The 19702-nt window shown below is 46.2% G+C and overlaps 1 pseudogene; it reads right to left on the bottom strand.

Annotated features, from left to right (window-relative positions):
• Positions 1-14113: 14113 nt before the first annotated feature.
• On the bottom strand, positions 14114-14897 carry LOC100959220 (annotated as a pseudogene).
• Between the last annotated feature and the right edge of the window lie 4805 nt (positions 14898-19702).

Raw genomic sequence — 19702 nt, 5'->3', positions numbered from 1 at the left:
TTCCATTGTCAGTCAGAAGAGAGAAGAAGGCTGCATTCTCTGGAAAGGGCTGGGCAGACACCCAGGGCCCTGTGCCCAACCCCCCTGTCCCCTCCCTGTGCTCCGATGGTCCTGTATGGGCATGCTGGGCAGTTAGGGTTTGAAGGGCTGTTTGCATCAAGTGATGGCCCTAAGCTATAGAGTTTCAGATCACCCATGTGAGAGCACAGGGTGCCAGGGCCTGTGGCCAGGGCTGGCCTTACCGCTCCACTCAGGAATCACTTCCCCTGGGGGAGTTTGTCTCTAGGCCCTCCTTCCTCAAAATACCACACCCTCCAGCTCTCCTTTGGGGCACAAGAGACTGCTTTAAAAAGCTTTGGTCAGCAATGCAGGTTAAAGGTCAGGAGAACAAAGCTAGAATATCATTATTGTGAAGATTAACCTTCTTAGGAGAGTTTCCAAGGCAAGTGATGGCGTAGAAATTATGTGCAACCTTGGTAGGAGGTACCTTATTTCTTCTACAAAGTAAGGAGAAGATATAAACAAAACAAAATGGGATTCCCACACACACAAAATAAGGTCGTCCACATACATTCCCCTTATCAGTCCAGTCTTGCCTGGTGTACCCATGAGTTTTGGTCTATATCATGTAATAGACCACTGTCACCCTGCAGCACGTGGGGCAATCTCCTTATTTGACCCACTCATGATTTAGGAAAACAGGAACTGCCAGGACCAAGGCTGCCTCAAATCCACACCCCCAGCTCGCCTCCCCTTCCCTGTGAGCCTGGCAGCTGCACGCAAACCTGCCCTGGGCCTGTAAGGAGAGGGGGTTGAGTTCCAGCCCCAATCAAAGCCTTGCTCTCCATGGCCTCCTGAACTTAAGGAAACTGAAGATCAGCCACCTTCGGTCAGCTTGGGGGGACCAGCCCAGAGGAACTGCTTGTCCTGTAAACATGCTGGCTCCCAGGAGCTTGTGGGTTTGGGTGTTTTGTTTCAGATCCACAGGGAATCCTGTTTGGTGCTGGCTAGTGTTCTGAATTTGGACTTCAGCTTAGGGTGTGAATATTCGTCCCCAGCAGGTCTTTTCAATGAAGTTAGACCTCGGCTGCTTCCTTCATGCCTCTCCCGACCAACCTAAATATGGATGTTTTCTGACAGACGCTGAACAATGCTCAGACTCGCAGACGTCAAGGTTTGTGGCCTCTAATCTATTTGTGCAGAGGATCAAACTAAAATGGGCTTTTCCTGACAGTTCCAAGAGTGGATTAGCAGCCTGTGCGTGTGGGTGTTACGGGGCTGGAATGACCTGAGACATTCATCTTCTGTCCCCTGTCAGCAGAGGCGGCTCCTGGGAAGGGAGATAACGGAGGAGCTGGCCAGGCCCATGTGCCCACACAGCTGAGGAGTCCCCAGAGGCCCCTCGGGGCAGGTGGCTTTGGCCCCAGGCTGCACGCTCCCAGGAGAAGGGGCCTGCCTGCATCTGCAGCTTCCACCATGGCTCGGTTTGCTAGAACCCACTGCCAGGGACTTTTCCTTCTCATTGTTGCTTCCAGATTAAAACAAGGGCAAATAACCAAGCAGGAATGCACTTTAAAAAGATGTTTAGGGAGTTTCCTGGTTGTAACCACACAATAGCTCTCCATACCTCCTACTTATGCAGCCTGCTCCAGCTGGAATTCAAAACAATGTCCCAGGAGTCATAAAATCCAGACTAATTTTTTAAAAGTCCAATTATACTTACTAGACCAATCTTAGAAAGTCAAGAAAATGAGAAGTGTGATTCAGTAGAGATTTCCAGTCATGGTATTTGAAAGCACAGGGGACATTCTGTGGTCAGCGTATCTGTCCCACTCACAGGGGCTGCTGTGCTGACTGTGACCTGCTGCCCTGCCTGAGGCTGACTGTCCCACCCCATGGCCGCCGCCACCCAGTGAGACAGGCATGCGGGTGCAGGTGGGTGAGGGTTTTCTTCCTTGGCCTCAGAGTGGTTCTACATCAGCAGGAATCTGATTGACCTTTAAGGTTCATCTCTCTGGGAGTTCTGAATCAGGGACACACAGAGTGAGAAGCCAAGAGAGACGCAGGGGTGCCAGGAGTCGTGTTATGAGAATGGCAGACCCACTTCAGGGGAGCCACAGTCACGAACTTCTAAGGAGCAACAAGCTAGGGGCCACCTCAGCAGAGTGACTCTCAGGGCCACATTGCTGGGCTCCCAACAGCTTGGGTTTGCATCCCAGACTTACCAGCTCTGGGACTTGGGCAAGTTGCAGACCTCTCTAAGCCTCAGCCTCGTCCTCCTCAGCTCAGAATGAGGGTGGTCACCTAGTCCCAGGGCTGTAGGGAGCACCCAGGAGAAGGCACACAGAGCAGCTTGCGCCACGCCACACCCAGTGAGAGGAAGCGCTCAGCAAATGTCACGATTGTTACGCCGCCTTGGTAAGAATCCTAACCCTCAAGTCCTAACTGTAGCGCATTGCTGGTACCCATCGGTCTATCGCTCTGTCATTCCTTTCTTTACAACAAATGGCCATGACTCAAAGTAACTTGAGCGTGCCTGTGTTTCCTGTGGCTTGGAAGAGGCTCTCTTGCATAGAAATAAAAAGAACTGGGTGGCACCTGTGGCTCAAGGAGTAGGGTGTCGGCCCCATATGCCAGAGGTGGTAGGTTCAAACCCAGCCCAGCCAAAAAAAGAAAGAAAAAGAACTTTCTCAGTGCTAGAGAAGCCAAGTAGCCATTCTACGTTTAATGCATATGGGAATAGCAGCCAGGGCATGGCGGCTTGCCCTTCGAAGGGCCTGGGTCTTAAGTGCCCTCTGGGTCAACGCAAATAGAACAAAATGCAGTTATGGGGCACTGCTCTGCTGGCCAAGAGAGGCGTGGGCCCACCTGGAGAAGGAACAGCAGCACCACCTGGACTGACAGCAGCAGCAAGGCTGCACAGCTGGTTAGTATCTGTGCACTGGGCATGTGTAAGCACCACAGTGGGGGCATACGCCAGAGTGCGGCGTGCCCAGGGCCATGGCCCCCTGTGTGTTTATGCTGGCATGGATGCATGTGAGACTGGAGGATGGAGGGAAAGAGTGTGTGCTTGTGTGAGTCTATATGGGTTTGTACTGGGGGAGAGCTGTGGGTGGGGCCTTACGATGTGTGTGTGCACCCAAAGATGGATACGTGTACACCGGTGAGAGCATGCTCCTGTATGTGGCCGTGTGTGCCTAGCACACATGTGATTCTGTGTGTGGGGACTCTGCCCCCACTTCAGCAGCTGGACTGACTCTAGTACAGGCAGGGTGGAGCAGGCCACCTAGGTCACCTGGCTGACAGGGCTGTAGTGACAGCCTTTGGAGCCTGTTGCATCCTCGGAACCAGGGCCATTGAGAAATGAAAACCAGGAATGAGGAAGTCCCAAAGGTTTCTCTGGGTCTTCATTTCAAGGGCCACACAGTAACCTTTGTTCACCACTTGGGCTTGCTGTCAGTTCCTTGTCCCTTCCCCTAGACAAAGGAGAGGCTGGTTTCACTTTTCTTCCCAGCTATTTTCACTTTCAGGCCCCCTGGGTAAGCACTGAGGAAGAGGCAGCAACTGCTCAGTGTGCGGCTGAGAGGCAGTGGCCTCATGAAGGCCAAGAGGGGAGATCCTGTGGCTGTCGAAGGCTGTGACCAGTCCGCCAGCCCAGGAGACAGGCTGTGACTTCCCAGGCACAGTGAACTCTAGCTCTCTGGGCCTCATCATTTGTGTTCATGGGAAAGCAGCTTCCAAGAAGAGGCATGATTTGTTCATATAACACAGGTTGGTGCCAGGCTAGAGCCGGAACTAGCTGTCAGGCCCAGTACTGATGAGAACATCTGGCTGATCAGCCAACAGGGCAGGTGAAGGCAGGAGCTGAACCCTGTCCCACGTCCCAGCAGTCTATGACAGACCGCATGGCTCCCAGCACCTCCGTCCACACAGACTTGCCTCCCTGGCCCTCTCTGGCCATTTCATTCCTGCCTTCACTGTCCCTTCATGCCTGGTGGGTTGTCAGGCAGGCCTCATCCACTCCCCAACCTACATCTGATGGGCTCCTTCTAGGGTAATAAACCCAGGCTTCTCAGCTGTAGGCTCCAACCATTCAGATATGTCCCACCCACTCCCAGGAGGGTCTCTCCTGCGTGACAGGCCACGGGCAGTGGGCCCAGCTCTCCCTCTAGTCATCAATCCCCAGCTCTGCCCCCATGGAGAAGGACCATGCTTTGCCTGTTGCCATCCCAGGGCTTGGGCCCACTGGACTATTACAATGGACCCTGCATACTCCAGAGTACCTTTTACCCCAGCAACGTGTGTGTGCCCTGTGCCGCCCTCCCCTCTGGCTGACTGCAGCTCCCTCTCCAATTCTCACAAACTGTTATGCTCTGCCTGAGACTTGCTCTCTTGGCTCTGCCACCCCAGCCTCCCTGGTCACCATCTGTGCTGCCAGCCTATGGTACTGACTGAGCTGTGTCCTGGTGGGTCCCTGACATTCCCCCAACTGAAATGGGTATGCTGTGCATTTCAGATGAAATGACAGGCTGTCCCCAGTTCACAGGAGAATTAAGTTAGTGGCAAGAACTGTCTTTCTTTTAAGTTCTTCTCCCATAAACCTCTGACATCTGCAACCTCAAACAAAGAAGCAATTACACGTTTGATATAAAGCGAAGAAACTTACTTTGCCAACTTCAACCTTCCCATTAAATTTGGCTGTTATTGACTTTTGTCCCACTGAAACTCCCTGAGTGTCTGAGTTGAAATGCACAATGACCCCTTGCTTGTGGAATGGATTAAATGGCTCTATTCTGAAAGGGCCCTCAGAGCAGCTTTGCTGCCACAGGTCTGGTGGGTGCCACCTCCACCTGACTATCTGGGGAGGCCTGGCCCACCTGGATGCTTGCCACCAGCACTCTGGACATGGCACCCTTCAGCACCTAGTATAGGGTTGCCATATTTAGCAAGTAAAGATACACAGGGCACCCACTTCAACCTGAATTTCAGACAAATAAATGAATCATTTTTTAACACAAGTATATCCCAATTATGACATATTTGGGACATACACTAAAAAAATCTTGTTTATCTGAAATTCACATTGAACTGGGCATCCCTCACCTGGTGCCTACACCCACTGACATGAACCATCAGGTGTCAGAACCTCTGCAAGGGACTTGTAACTGCAGCCAAAGACTGAGTTTGCCACTGGTCTACCCTTGAGGGCAAACTCCAGCTTCTGGCGGTAACACAGCTTTCTCCACCTGGATCACACCCCCACAGAGGTCACTGCAGTGCCTTATGTGGCAGTTACCAACTCATAATGCTTTGAACTTATATTTCTATAGTCTCTCTTATTTCTGTCTCTTTTTTCCCCCGAATACATTTTGGGAAAGGAACAGTATATGAGAGCATCCACCCGGCAGCATCACACACGAGCCAGGATGGTGACCCCACAAACATCTTGTGGGTGGTTCTCAACTGAGGGCAGAGCTGGGCTTTCCTGTAACTTTATTCAGGTTAATGGCACCTTTGTAGGAATCTATCAATGAAGTAATAAATAAGACTTATTTATTAGTCTTTAGTAATACCTCAAAGACTCGTGGATTGGAGGTCCATAAGCAAAATCAGTATGTATTGAAATCTGTTCAATAATTTTAGACAACTTAGATTAATCTCGTTCATGTATTCTGCACAGTGGCAAATTTTAGACTGATGTGTTTACTCGCATGCTTGTGAAGTGCTTTGGGGCGAATCTTACTCCAAATTCTTTGGGATGAATCTGGCTCCAATTGCTTTGGGACAAATCTGGCTCCAAATGTCTGTGGCATGCTCTGCTTTGCTAGCCTGCACAGTGTTTTCAGGGTATGACAACACCTTGCAGGGTCATGGACACGTGCTCCCTCCCCCTGGTCCAGGGAATCTGCCAGGGGCTGCTTAGTCCCAAGCCTGGAGCAGCTCCGCAGCCAATTTCCCTCCACAGCAGCCTTGGCTATGATCACTGGCAGGTTGACTGAGAAACCTACTGGGAACTTCATATTTCTTCCCGTCACGATTTCCCCAAATAAACCAGGTCATGAGTTAGACCAGATGCTGGAAGATCTGGTGGAAAATAGAGGCCTTGCGTGGCCTTTTATGTGTGCAGGCAAAGGGTCAGAATGGGCAGCCCAGCCTGGGTAGACTGGTGAACAGACCTCTTGTCTCCTCTGCCCTCAGGGACTCTGCTCCGAGAAGGCACTTTGGCATCTGAGCCAGAGATGCAACTTAGGGCTGTAACTTTGGGTCACACAGCCCAGACAGGCAGCGTGGTGCGACCCCATCTGGCATGAGCTGTACCCTAACCCTGCTCTGCCTGGCTGGACTGGGGGAGATGACAGTCTCTGCTGGAGCGATACCTGGGGAATCCTTCCACTGCCAGGGACGTGGGCCACATCTTCCAAAGAAAGAGCACATTCCATGGGGAGTACATGACATGGTTTTAGGTACACAAACAAACTAGCTTTTATTTTTATTTTTTGAGACAGAGGCTCACTATGTTGCCCTTGGTAGAGTGCTGTGCTGTCACAGCTCATGGTAATCTCAAACTCTTGGGCTTAAGCAATTCTCTTGCCTCAGCATCCCAAGTAGCTGGGACTACAGGCACCTGCCACAACACCTGGCTATTTTTTGTCGCAGTTGTCATTGTTTTTTAGCTGGCCCAGGCCAGGTTCGAACCCGCCAGCCTCGATCGGTGTATATGGCTGGCTTCATAACCACTGTGCTATAGGAACTGAGCCCAAACTAGCTTTTTTGTAAGTGGTTATAAGTTTATTTTAACATAAATAGAAAGATGTAACGTCAAAGTCCACAGTGATCACTTACTGTATAATGTCATGGTACGCTGCAGAGGGACTTGCTCAGCCTTTGCCAACCCGTTGTGTCATCTGCCATTTTAGTATGATGGCTTTTTCACCCCAGGAGACTGAAGCTTCCTTAAGGAGAGGGCCCATGCCTAAACTTGGGTGGTGTCCTCTCAGATCAGGAGAGAGAACCCAATAAACAAAGTGAACTGAGCACTCAGAGAACCACAGCTGGGAAAACATCTTCCCAGCTCCTGGCTGGGCAAGGCAGGTTTGCTTTTATATGCTGATGCCTGAATCGATCCTTTAATAATGTCTGTCATCTGCCTGTTATTGGCCCCTCGCCTCCAGCGTTGGTCCTTCTTTAGTCCTCTTTCAAGACCCCAAATCTTCTAAGGCCTAAGGGTGGTGGGGCACCACCAGCCTGAGGACCCCATAAGAGAGGGCCTCTCTCACAGCAGTAGGAGAGCACCTCCCCTTGTAGATTCCTGGACATGTCAACGTTCAGAGAAAGGCAGGCAGGCCCAGAAGGGACCCTGGCATCCACTTGTGGGGCCATCAGGAGGTGGGTGGGGGCTCCTCTGGGGTTGGAAGAGGAGCAGTGGGGGGAGGGCTGTTGAGCTTCAAATGGACAGGGCCGCTCTGCCTGGGGACTTTAATTTGTGCATTGCTGAGTGACCCGCTCCGTTGTCCCTTGGCAGCCAGGGGCAGGATGAAAGAGGGTTTGTTTTATGCCCCATCTGAGAGGTTGAAAAAAATGAAAGATTAGAAGAAACAGAAAAAACTCAGTTTAGAAGAGAGTCACCAGGATTGAGTCAGATCTTCTGGACTGGATAGATGATCCTGGAATGGACACATTCATTCATTCAACAGATATTTATAGAGCACCTTTGGAAGGCCAGGCCACTGCACCAAAGACTTTATTTATTAAAGTGTGGCGGTTTTGAATGATTAAATCAGATCTGGGTTTTTGGTAAGGAAGTGATTAACATTTTATTACAGTATTTACCAAAGAAAATAGCAAATACTTTCAGGCTTCATCTACAGAAACTCAACCCCTGCCTCCGCAGCTTCACGTGTTCATGAATACACAGCCCTCAGCCCTCCGGGAACAAGCCCCCTTCTTCCTGTGCAGATAAGATCGGCCCTTGCCGGCTGTGGAAAACAGGGTAGACACTTGGCAAGAAACTCAGGGGAAAAGCCGTTCATTTAGTCCCTGAGGCAGATGGAGGGCAGAGAGGAAGGAGCCAGGGTGGCTCTGGGGCTGTGCCCCTGGGGAGCGACGCTGACCTCAGTTTAGGCGCTGTCCTCTGCTCCTGCATCAGCACATACGTTATTCCATTTCCTCTCTGGGATGGGCCTCTTCCCCGTGTGGAGCGTCCTTTGGACTAGAATGTGCGTGCGAGGGGAGCACAGAGGAGACTGAGAAAACGTGAATGCAATGTGTAACATTTTCAAGCCTTTGTAGAAGTGTGGCTTTATGTCCTCTTTAAACACACATGGACGGGGCCTAGAGAACATGCAACAGTCATGAAAGGATCATCTGATGCTGAGCGGGGTGGAGGGTGAGGCAGACTACCCCTCCGGTGGCTGTTACTACCACTTACCCGTGCCTTGAACACCGTCACTGCCACAATGACTGAGAGTAGTGGATGTTGAGGGCCCCACTGCTGCCAGCTGAGCCAGTGTGGAGGCCTGAAACCATCCCTCCAGCTTAGGTGGGAGTGGCCTTCTTTTGTATAGGCCTACAGTGTTCACTAAGGGGGTTCAAGACCAAGGGCTTTGGCTTGGCGCCTGTGGCTCAAGTGGCTAAGGTGCCAGCCACATACACCTAAGGTGGCAGGTTCGAATCCAGCCTGGGCCCTCCAAACAACAATGATGGCTGCAACCGAAAAAAAAAAAAATAGCCAGGCGTTGTGACGGGTGCCTGTGGTTCCAGCAACTTGGGAGGCTGAGGCAGTAGACTCGCTTGAGCCCAGGAGTTGGAGGTTGCTGTGAGCTATGCCACGGCACTCTACCCAGGGGGACAGCTTGAGGCTCTGTCTCCAAAAAAAAAAAAAAAAGACCAAGGGCTTTTTCTTCTAAAACCAGAGTTCCCCAAGCGTGATCACTGGGACTTGTGAGAAAAGCAGGACAATCACTGTGTGTTTGAACAAGCTCGGTGCTTCGATTGCACAGTCAGGTTAAGAACCATGGCCCTCTATGGGCCTCTCCTTCCGTTGGCTCCACAGTCCACACCAGGCCAGGCAGGTGTCACTACACACACTTTACAAGTCAGAGCATCAGGATCCCCAGGTCCAGTGGCTGGTCCAAGGTTCTGGATGCCCCAGGGCCCTGCCGCTGCCGTGGGCCTTTCTTATTACCAACTTTTATGGTAATGGCAGAGGGAAGGCAGAGCGGCAGAGGTGAGTAGAGCCTAAGATAAGCTCCCGTAGAGACTGGATGGGCCAACCTTCCCATCAGGTGACCCGTGATGCTTTCTCTAAGGGACAGGTAGAAGGAGAGCTGGCAATGCTCTGAGTTAGAGCCTGGTAGCCTCGTGAGTTCAAAGTTCGGCTATTCCTGGGCGCTGCTTCCCTATCATTGGTAAGAGACTACTTTGGTGCAGGAGCTGCAACTAAGCAAGCTTAGGTCTCCTGGTGCAGCAAAGGGGAGAAGCAAATTGTAGCTGCAGTGGAATATTCTGACAGCTTTCCCCTGTCACCCTCTCTGTCACCAAGAGTCTAACTGCCTCCTCCCCTCCACCTTTAAGAAGCTTCTCTATAAACAAACAGAGAATGGCCAAGACTCCAAGCTCACAGCAGAGGCTGTGCAAGTGACAAGGAGCTGGAAACTGTGGACTCGCTAAGTTCTGGGGGTGGGAGGCACTTGGGTAGAATGAGTTTAAAAGGACAGAAGTGAGGGAATGATTGGGGTGGCATGAGGTATACAGGAGGCCCAGATGGGTCCCAGAATACCCACTGAGGGGCACTGTCACAGTCTGGGCAGTGAGACCCACACTCCCAATATCCTAGGTCTGTTGCAGAGAATGAGCCTGGGATGAGCAATGCCATCTTTATTATCTCTGCTGATTGCTGCTATTGCTATTGCTATTGCTACTGCTACTGCTAGGCTGTGCAGGGTGGCAGAGATGTAGAGTAAGACTGAGATTTCTTCCTGAGAGTTCATGGTCGGAAACATGTGAGCAAGAGGATTTGGAGGTTTTGAGGGGAGGAAGACAGATGTGCTCAGCTGAGTTCCAGACATCTGTGGGCCGGTCAGGTGGGAGGCCAGTGGCTTGGAGGTCAGAGAGGGTCTGGGCTAGGGAAGGGTGGTTGAGAGTCTCAGCAGCAGTTGCTGCTGAGGAGGCGGTGGGGGGTGAAGGAGAGGAGGGAAGGATCACCAATGACAAAAGGGCACTAGGAGGAGCCTGAGAAGCAGCTAGAGGGGGGGCAGAGGTGGTGCCAAGTGGGGAGGAGGCTCCCATGGGAACCAGGGAACCATCCAGGCTGCTGGGTTGGCTGGAGCAGGGCGAGGGGCCAGGCATCTACTGATAAGAAAGCCCCTGGCCATCTTGTAGGACCAATTCCATTGGGATAGGGAATCTCCAGGCCAGTCAGCCATGAGTTGAGAAGAGACTAGTAAGAAAAATAGAGACGATGTCAGGAAGCCTGATGTTAAGGGGAGGACAAAAAACAGGACAGAGGCAAGAGGAAGCCAAGGGCGGAGTGTGTTTTTTGTTAGTGTAGGGAAGCATGGAAATATACACAGATCTGCTGAGGGGAGATAAAGATGCGGGACCGGGTAGGGTAAAGGAGCAAATTTCTGCCGAGAAACTTGTGAAATTCCAGAAGGGAAGGGACCCAGAGCACAGCTCAAGAAGGGAACAACCCTTCCACAGAATCCTCTGTAGACTGGACAGGAAGTGAAAATAGGAAGGGACAGGCAGATGGCAGGATTGAAAACATGTCTCTGTGAAGCCTGAGGCTGGCTTCAGGTACAACAGCCCAGAGAGCAAAAGTGAGCATCATGGAGGTGGGGCGGCTGCTGGGGCCGGGCCCCTGGGTGTGGGTGCAGGTGACTGATGTGGCCTGGAGGTGAAGGCCTGGGAAGGGGAGGAGGTCGGGAACTGCGGGTGTGGGCAGGGGAGGGTGGTCCCTGTGGAGGTGGACATTGCCCCGGGCGGTAGCAGCGTGAGTGGTGTGAGAGGAAGTGCTCTGAGTTACAGCCTCGGCCTGGAGGAATGGGGAAGCGGGACCTGGAGGAGTGTGTGGCAGGCAGGTGGGCAGAAGCGGGGTATAGGAGCCCTACAGGGAGCAGATCTCAAGAAACAGGCTTGGAGGGGGCCTCAGAGCCCCCGGGGAAAGCACCACTTCACTCACATCTTGGCCTTGGGTGGTCGAGAGCAGCTTCTACGCAGGAGGGCACAGGGAATGAGGCCGTTGAGGGCAGCTGGGTTCCAGCAGAGGGGACAAAGAGGCAGAGGCCAAGGAGGTGGGAGTGGACCTTGAACCCAGAGCTCTAAGGGGCTGAGAAGGGGCTAGAAAGGACTAGAAGGGGCAGGGGAGTGGGAAGCTGGGCCTGCAAGGAAGCTTATCGGAGTCTTGCAGAGGAAGCAAAGGATCCAAAACCAAGGTCCTTAAGTCTGGGGCTGTGTTCCAGGCCAGTGTCGTGGTCACAGTCCTGGACTGGCATTATCAGATCGAGTCCTTGTTGATGACAGTCTCTTGTTGCCTTGTATGCCCTCTTCTCTGTCTCTGGCTGGACAGAGCCAGCCCATCCTAACTCAGGTCCCACCTTCTCTGCAAGTCTTCCTCGAGCATTCCTGGCCTCTGAACTCTCTTACTACATTATTTGTTTCCTCATTTGAATCCCTATATAGACTTGAAATTTCATTTTACAGTTTTATTATATAGACTCATAAATAAAATTGATGGCTCTCCTAGCTTTTTTGATTATACACCAAAGATTTATCACATATGTTTTATGTGGACATTACTACAGCAACATATCATGTATATTATAAAACATATAAAAAGTAGAAATTAAAAATAGTGAGACAGAAAATAGCTCTAAATAGAAGTTGTGCTATATTCTACCCACTTCCTGAGGGATGGCCCTTTGTCTATACCAAGGCACACACACTTCCCTTTTGAAACAGGTGAGCATGCTATGAGTTGCTGGGCTGAGCTGGTATCTCACATTTCCTCCACATCTCCTTTGTGAACAAGAATTACGTATATAGCAGGTGCTCAAAGTATTTGTGAAAGGGACAAATAAACAAGTCACCCAGGAATGTTGTGAAATAGAGGTGTCAACAAAAGTATTCTGAAAAGTAATTTGGAGGACACTTCATTCCAGTGAAGTTTGCAAATTGGGTGGACATAGCCTTTGGCATAAAATGAAGGTGTGCTCCGGAGAACAAAGGGAGGGCTTGGCTGTTATAAAGTTTCCACCCAGGTTCCTAATCAGGTCTATTTATGCAAATAAAGTGGGTGTCAATGTAGCTTAGCTCTGATTGGTCGATGTAGCTCAGCTCTTATTGGTCAATACGGCTGATCACTGATTGCTTGATACAGCTGGTCACTGATTGGTTGACATAGCTGAGCTCCAAAAGTCCCAAAGTTGGACAGAGGTATGAGTTTGGGGGAAACTCAGAGTATGTGTGTGACCTTGAGTTAGCAAATGACCACTTGGCTCTATTTAAAATTTAGGCCTCATTAGCCACTAGGATCCATCTTGAAGGATTGGCTCTTACAGGCTCACATTTGTTTGCATTACCTTCTCTTGAGTGAAATCAAGAGATAGCAGATAGTGTTGATGACTGAACAGGTTGGCTATGTTCCATCAGGAGCGGACAGGGATCCTAGTGCCAGGGCAGGGCAGTGACCAATTGAGCAACTAGAGTCATTCATTTACTTACACACTCAGTCACCTGATAAATTTGAATTAAAGTCTCGCAGGTTAAGTTGGTTCCATTTTCTGGCTGGAGCAAATTTAAAGTCTCAAAGTGTTGGGTCAGTGCAATCCTGTTGGGAGTCTCTTGCAGACATCTGTTAAAACAAGCTAGAACAATTTTAAAGAGGAATTAAATATTTAACCCAGCCATGAAGAGGATCATTAAGACTCATAGGGTGGAATGCAGAAGAGATTCTATACCAGGGGAAAGCCTGCTGAAATATCTGGAAATTGGAAATCTAGTCTAGGAAGACCAGCCTTGAGGCTTTCTGAAGATGTCCCTTTCAGAGATTTGGCCAGCTTTAGAACCTTAGATGTTTCTAATTCAACCTATGTGGAAGTATTTACACAGGTACACACACCTGGTGCAGCAAGATGACTGTCTCAAGCAATTGTCTAAGACCACAGGAGCAAGGTTGGGGTGATGAAGCAGGCATTTCTGTTAGAGTTCAGGAAAGGTTTTCTGATTGTATCTATCCCTTCCAAGCAGGGCCTATTCCAAGCCAAAACTTCAGAGTTCTTTTCCATCTAGCTTCTTCACTAGGGTTACCCCCACCCTCAAGAAATCACATACTTGAGAGGGTCCAGGACAATTATCTTCATAATCTGAAGTGTTATCATCAGTGTTGAATTGTCTCAAAAGACGATCAGCTAGCTCTTGGAGAGCAAAGTGGGTAGCCTTGGTGAGGATAACCGAAAAGATGGGAAATTTGGGTAAAAGCCGTGTCTGTGGCAAAATCTTTGGTGAGGATAAAAATTATTTCCTCTTTTTGGTTAGAAGGAAATATGGTCCTGGTAGATTTCTAAGAAGGTTCTTCCCAGGAGGTACAAGGGGGATGACAGGCTAGCAAAAGGCAATGGGGGCCAGTGAGGGGTCCTAGCTAAAAGGGTAGAGGGAGATATTTAGGGACAGTCATAGGTTGGTTGGCTACCCTGACCATCTGGGCGAATTCAGAACTCTGGGGAGGGGGCATGGAAAGCATATCAGGGGTAAGGGTGAACAAGGCAGCCCCGGTGCCAACCAGAGGCTAGGTTCTGACTAGTCGGTCTCTAATTTTTTTTTAAATTTTTACAAATGTCGTTTATTTTAATGAAGCTGGTATAGACAATGTCCATTTAAAACCCATATCCGAGGCCAAAAGGTGCGAATAAAACCAAGAAGAACAGTATTCTGTGGTATACACTTCTGTATGAATAACTTTATTATTTGCTAATGAAAACTGAAACTTTTCTGGCATCTTCTGACAAGATTTTTTTAAAAATCTTAAAATGCCTTCTTTACAGTGAAGTTGTCTTTGGAGTTAGTCATTACTCTCACCTTATCTGTCATCTGGACTCCAACTTGATATTCCTCTCCTTTTGGTGCAGACCCTCAGATTTTGGTGCAGACCAAGTTAAGGAAAGGTCATTTTCCACAGTTCCGTTCTCTGAAAGACTCCCATCTCCCACTGAAAGTCACAGTCCAGGAGTGAAGCAATCACATGCTAGAACTTCAGGGCCAATTGGAAAGTCGTTACGAACACTTCCTGCATTGGTGGGTCTTATTTATCACCACAGACCTGACAACGCACAGTCCTGAAAACAGTGGCCTCTGTGCACACATGGAATTTTTAAAAAGGAGTGGGCAATATGGAGGGGACTGAGGCTAGATCACCTAAAATCAGCACAGGAAAACAAAGATAATGAATCATGAGCCCTAGAATTCAAATTACCAGATGTTTTAAAGAGATGGGGTGCCAGTTTTCAATTCTGTGTTGGACACCACATTACAAAAGAACTATTTTTAAAAATAAAAAAGGATTGAGGGAAAAGAAAAAAAAATAAAAGAGTATCTAAACTGTTGAAGGACTCCCCGTTTGTTCCTGATAAACTTCAACCACATCTTCCTCCTCCATCCCCAGTTCTTCCGGAGTCTGATTATCAGCCATTCTCTGACCTTCAGAGAGAAACTTGAGTGAATTATTCCTTGGAACTCCCTGTCTTTGACAGTGATCCTTTGAGTTCCTTGAGATGTGTTATCATTTTCACGTTGAAGTGCATCTCACGGTTATTCTGTCCAGTGACCTTGGGTTTAATGTATTCTCCTTCCTTCTTATCACCTAAGTCTTCAGTTGAAGGTTTTGGCTCCTGGTCAGACATGGCGGTGGCTTCACCTGGGGGTCTCTGCACAGCAGAGGCCTTGGGTGGGCAGAACATCGTTTCAGGGTTTATAAATCCATCTCGTTAGTTTCTAATTTTAATATCTAATCCTCTTAGTTGCTTAATTTTGAGTAGAAGAAATGTCTCCTGAATGTCCCCAGAACATCCCTAGAGGGGCTGGAGGACTTCATCAGGACTTAGTTGTAGCCAAATATTGGAGAAAAATAGAAGAATTCAGGATCTAGGCTGATAACACGAGCTTGAAAACAATGCACAGGGCTACAATCTAGTAGCGGGTGTACTCTAGGTTTTGGTGGATTTTTTTCCCCAGAAACATAACCTTTTCTCTTCACATTCATCCTGTAGGAATCTCAGATTTAAAAACTTCTTGAGGCTAGGAAGCTTTCCATTTTACTTACAGTCCCAAGGTTCTTAGGACTGCCAGGAAGTGACAACTTTTACTTATTCACTGTAAGGCTGGGTACTCTTTTTGAAAAATATAATTTTAATAAATGACCTAATGAAGATAAGTTATAAGGTTTATAACTGTATGCATAATTCTCACATTAATAAAGAATAGAGCTCCAAAGAAATAAGGAAATACTTCTTAGGTATAGAGCTTGCCTCTGGTTCTTCTTCTTCTAGTTATATTCCACAAATAAATCTATGAAAAGAGGTCTTTAGATTTTCAACTGCTTTAAAACTGAACTTTTATTATTATTAGCCTTTGAAATAGGCAATGGAAAAATGATAGGAACAGAAACAGATCATTGGTGGCCCACGGGGGAAGGGAAGGGCTGACTACGAAGGGAAACAGCAGAAAGTCTGTGGTGAGGAAAATAAATCCTCCCTCTTAATTGTGATGATGATGATCACATGACTTGCACAACTCTACACTAAAGAGAGTAAATTTCATTTTACGTCAATTTTCTTTTAAATTTCGAAAGGTACAATCTTTGTCTTAAAGCTGTTGGGGTGTGTTAGTTGGTGTTTACTTTCAAAAAATTTATTCTTTTAAAATGATAAGCTTATAACATGTAACAGAATGAAGCAATATAGAAGTGCCTTTAAAAAGTGTAATCTCCATCTCTCTACTGCTATGTAGAGCCCAATTTTCTTTTTTTCTTTTTATGTATTTTTATTTTGGATTAATACGAAGGTTCATATAATTAGGTTACATTGTTTACTTTTCTAAGGCAAATAGGTGAGTACATCACCCAGGAAGTGTGTCATATGCCCACGCATAGTTCCTGTTGGGTGGGAACTTGCCAAACCCTCTCCCCCAACTTCTTGAATATAATTGAGTTTTTCTCTCATGTGAGTATGTAATTGTTAATCTACTAGTTTCAAATTACTATTGAGTACACGAGATGCTCATTTTTCCATTCCTATGGTATTTTACTTAGGAGAGTGTTCTCCAAATCCATCTAGGTTTTTATAAAGATCTCCATTTGTTTATGGCTGAATAATATTCTGTGGTGTGTATATATACAATTTATTAATCCATTCATATGTTGAAGGTCATTTGGGTTGTTTCCATATCATTGCGATTGTTAATTGGGCTGCTATAAACATTGGAGTGCAAATGTCCTTATGATAGAATGACTTTTTTTTCTTTGGGGTAGATACCTAGCAATGGGATTATAGGACCAAATGGAAGATCTATTTTAGTCCTTTGAGGACTCTCCATACTTCTTTCCATAAAGCCTGTACTAGTTTGCAGTCCCACAAAGAGTGACATCCTTCTGTCTATAACCATGCCAGCATCTTTTTTGGGGGGACCGTATGATGTGGGCCATTCTCACTGGGGTTAGGTGATATCTCAAAGTGGTTTTGATTTGCATTTCTCTGATACAGACAATGAGCATTTTTTTCAGTGTTTGTTGGTCGTTTGTCCATCTTCTCTTGCCCAGTTTTTAATAGGGTTGTTTGTTCTTTGTTGATGATTTGAGTTCTTCATAGATTCTAGTTATTAGCCCTTTATCGGATTTGTAGCATGCAAATATCTTCTCCTACTCTGAAAGTTGTTTCTTTACTTTGTTGATTGTGCCCTTAGCTGTGCTGAACCTTTTTAACTTGATCAGGTCCCATTTATTTATTTTTGCTGTTGCTGTAGTTATCTTTAGGGTCTTCATAAATTCTTTCCCAAGGCCAATATCCTTAAGAGTTTTTCCCACACTTTCTTCTAGAGTTTGTATAGTTTGGTGTCTTCGATTTAAATCTTTTATCCATTGCGAGTTAATTTTTGTAAGAAGTGAGAGTTATGGGTCTAGAGTTTGTCTTTTCTATGTGGCCAACCAGTTCTTCCAGCACCATTTATTAAATAGGGATTTTCCCCCCAGTGTATGCTTTTGTTTGCTTTATCTTTATCTTTGCTTTATCAAAGACCAGATGGCTGTATGGGGCTTGTTTCATCTCTAGGTTCTTTATTCTATTTCATTGATTTATGTTTCTGTTTTTATGTCAGTACCATTCTGTTTTGATCACTATTGACTTGTGTATAACCTTAGGTCTGGTAATGTAATGCCTCCCGATTTGTTCTTATTTTGAAGAATTGTGTTGGCTATTCAGGTTTTTCTCTGGTTCCATATGAAACATAGAATGGTTTCTTCAAGATCTTCAAAATGTGATATTGGAATTTTAATGTGGATTGCATTAAATCTATAGATCACTTTGGGTAGTGTAGACATTTGAACAATGTTGATTTTTCCCATCCATAAGCATAGTCTTCCCTCTGTTAACATCTGCTATTTCTTTTCTCAGTGTTTCATAGCTCTCTCTGTAGAAATACTTCACATCCTTTATTAAGTATATTAGAAGGTATTGCATTTTCTTTGATGTTACTGTGAAGAGTACTATGTCTTTGATTTGATTTTCAGCTTTCCTACTGTGGTGTATATGAAGGCTACTGATTTGTGAACATTGACTTTATATCCTGAGATGCTACTGTATTTTTTGATTACTTCCAGGAGTCTCATAGTTGAGTCCTTGGGATTTTCTAAGTATAGAATCATATTATCAGCAAAAAATGATAGTTTGACCCCCTTTGATCCCCTTTGGATACCTTTGATATTCTTCTTTTGCCTAATTGCACTGGCTAGGATTTAGACCGGGAACCCTTAAAGATGTGCATTTTATGTATATTCCTAAGTATGGCATTTCAGCCAAAACCTTGATAATATAACCAGTGTGTCCAATTATATTCTACTGGTAGAGAGCAGATTTTTATTGAACTTATGGAAATAAAAATAAGAATAAGTGGCTTGAGGCCTATAGGTCAGTGGCTAGGGTGCCAGCTACATACACCAGAGCTGGCAGTTCGAATCCAGCCTGGGCCTACCAAACAACAATGGCAACTATAACCAAAAAATAGCCAGGTGTTGTGGCGGGCACCTATAGTCCCAGCTACTTGGGAGGCTGAGGCAAGAGAATCGCTTGAGCCCAAGAGTTTGAGGTTGCTGTGAGTTGTGATGCCACAGTACTATGCCCAGAGCAACAGCTTGAGACTCTGTCTCAAAAAAAAAAAAAATGATAATAATAAAAATTTAAAAAAATAATAAATAAGAATAAGAATAATATTCACAAATTTTGGAGGAATCGATTAGGGAGAAAAAGAAATGCCTCCACCTTTGTTCATAAAAGGATACTTTATCAAATGATTGCAAACTATAGGTAGTTTATGAAAGAAAATTTCCTTGATCTGGAAAACAAAATACTAACATTTTAAAAAAAGTTATAGAAACATTATCCTTATCAATTTTTTGAGTTCATATAATTAAATTATTTTTGTTTAATCTTGATTAGTAGTTCCAGGAAAAGAAATTTTGGACTATAGCTGATTTCAAATGCTTCCAGAGAAGAATTTAAAGGAATAATTGTGGATGGCAAAAACTCAGAACAGCCATGGTCAAAAATCTAATGAAATTTCACAATTGACAAGGAGATTTAACTATTTCTGTAGCATACAAGTTAACACAATAATCATAATCGTGACTGATAACATATGACATATTGGAATTTTATGGATTTTATATAATTTTGAAACATATTTTAGTAACACGTTTATAAAAATATAACTTAAAGGACGTTAATACCATTTCTTGTTTGACAGTGCTTGCTCTAGGATTTGCCAATAAGTCTAATCATGCAATAGCTCACAAGATAAGAGGCCCAACTGGAAAACTCCAAACTTAATTTTAGTTTAAAAAAAACAACCTAATTTGGGATTTTGATCCTGGTGAAACCTGCCAAAGAGGTCAAAAGTACTTGATTTTTTTTTTTTTTTTTTGAGACAGAGCCTCATGGAAAGCTACTTAAGGTCACCTGGGAGTTAAATCCGATAAAAACAGAGCTTGGAGGTAATCAGGCACGGGAGGAGTGTGTCCAGGATTAGGAGTGTATACTATATTACAGAAGAATGTAAACAAGGAAACTAGTACCTAGAGCAGGGAAGACATGGTTCTTAGAAACAGTGTAAGAAATTTCCTGGTTACAAGGAAAAATTCAGACACATCAAGAAAAGACAAAAGTACATAATCAAGTTGTGCTGGAGGAAATATTGCTTCAAGATAAATAAATACCTTTGTGGCAGGCCATAACAGCGGTGCTGGAAGCAGAGAAAAACATTGTAGGAGTTGAAGACGAGGTTGAAGAAGAAGGTTATCACCCCGGCGAAGCAGAAATGTACACCTTTTCAAGTGTAGACAGGAGAGCTAAAAACTGAAACTGGGAGAACCACACATCAAAACCTCTAGCAAATCAATATTTTAAGAAAACCTTGCTATTCTTTTTTTTTTTTTTTTTTT

This window comes from Otolemur garnettii, unplaced genomic scaffold (genome assembly GCF_000181295.1).
Source record: "Otolemur garnettii isolate 467f Iridium unplaced genomic scaffold, OtoGar3 scaffold00032, whole genome shotgun sequence".
Lineage (NCBI taxonomy): Eukaryota > Metazoa > Chordata > Mammalia > Primates > Galagidae > Otolemur > Otolemur garnettii.
Note: the sequence above shows the minus strand (reverse complement) of the source record. Positions and strands in the feature narration are given on the sequence as shown.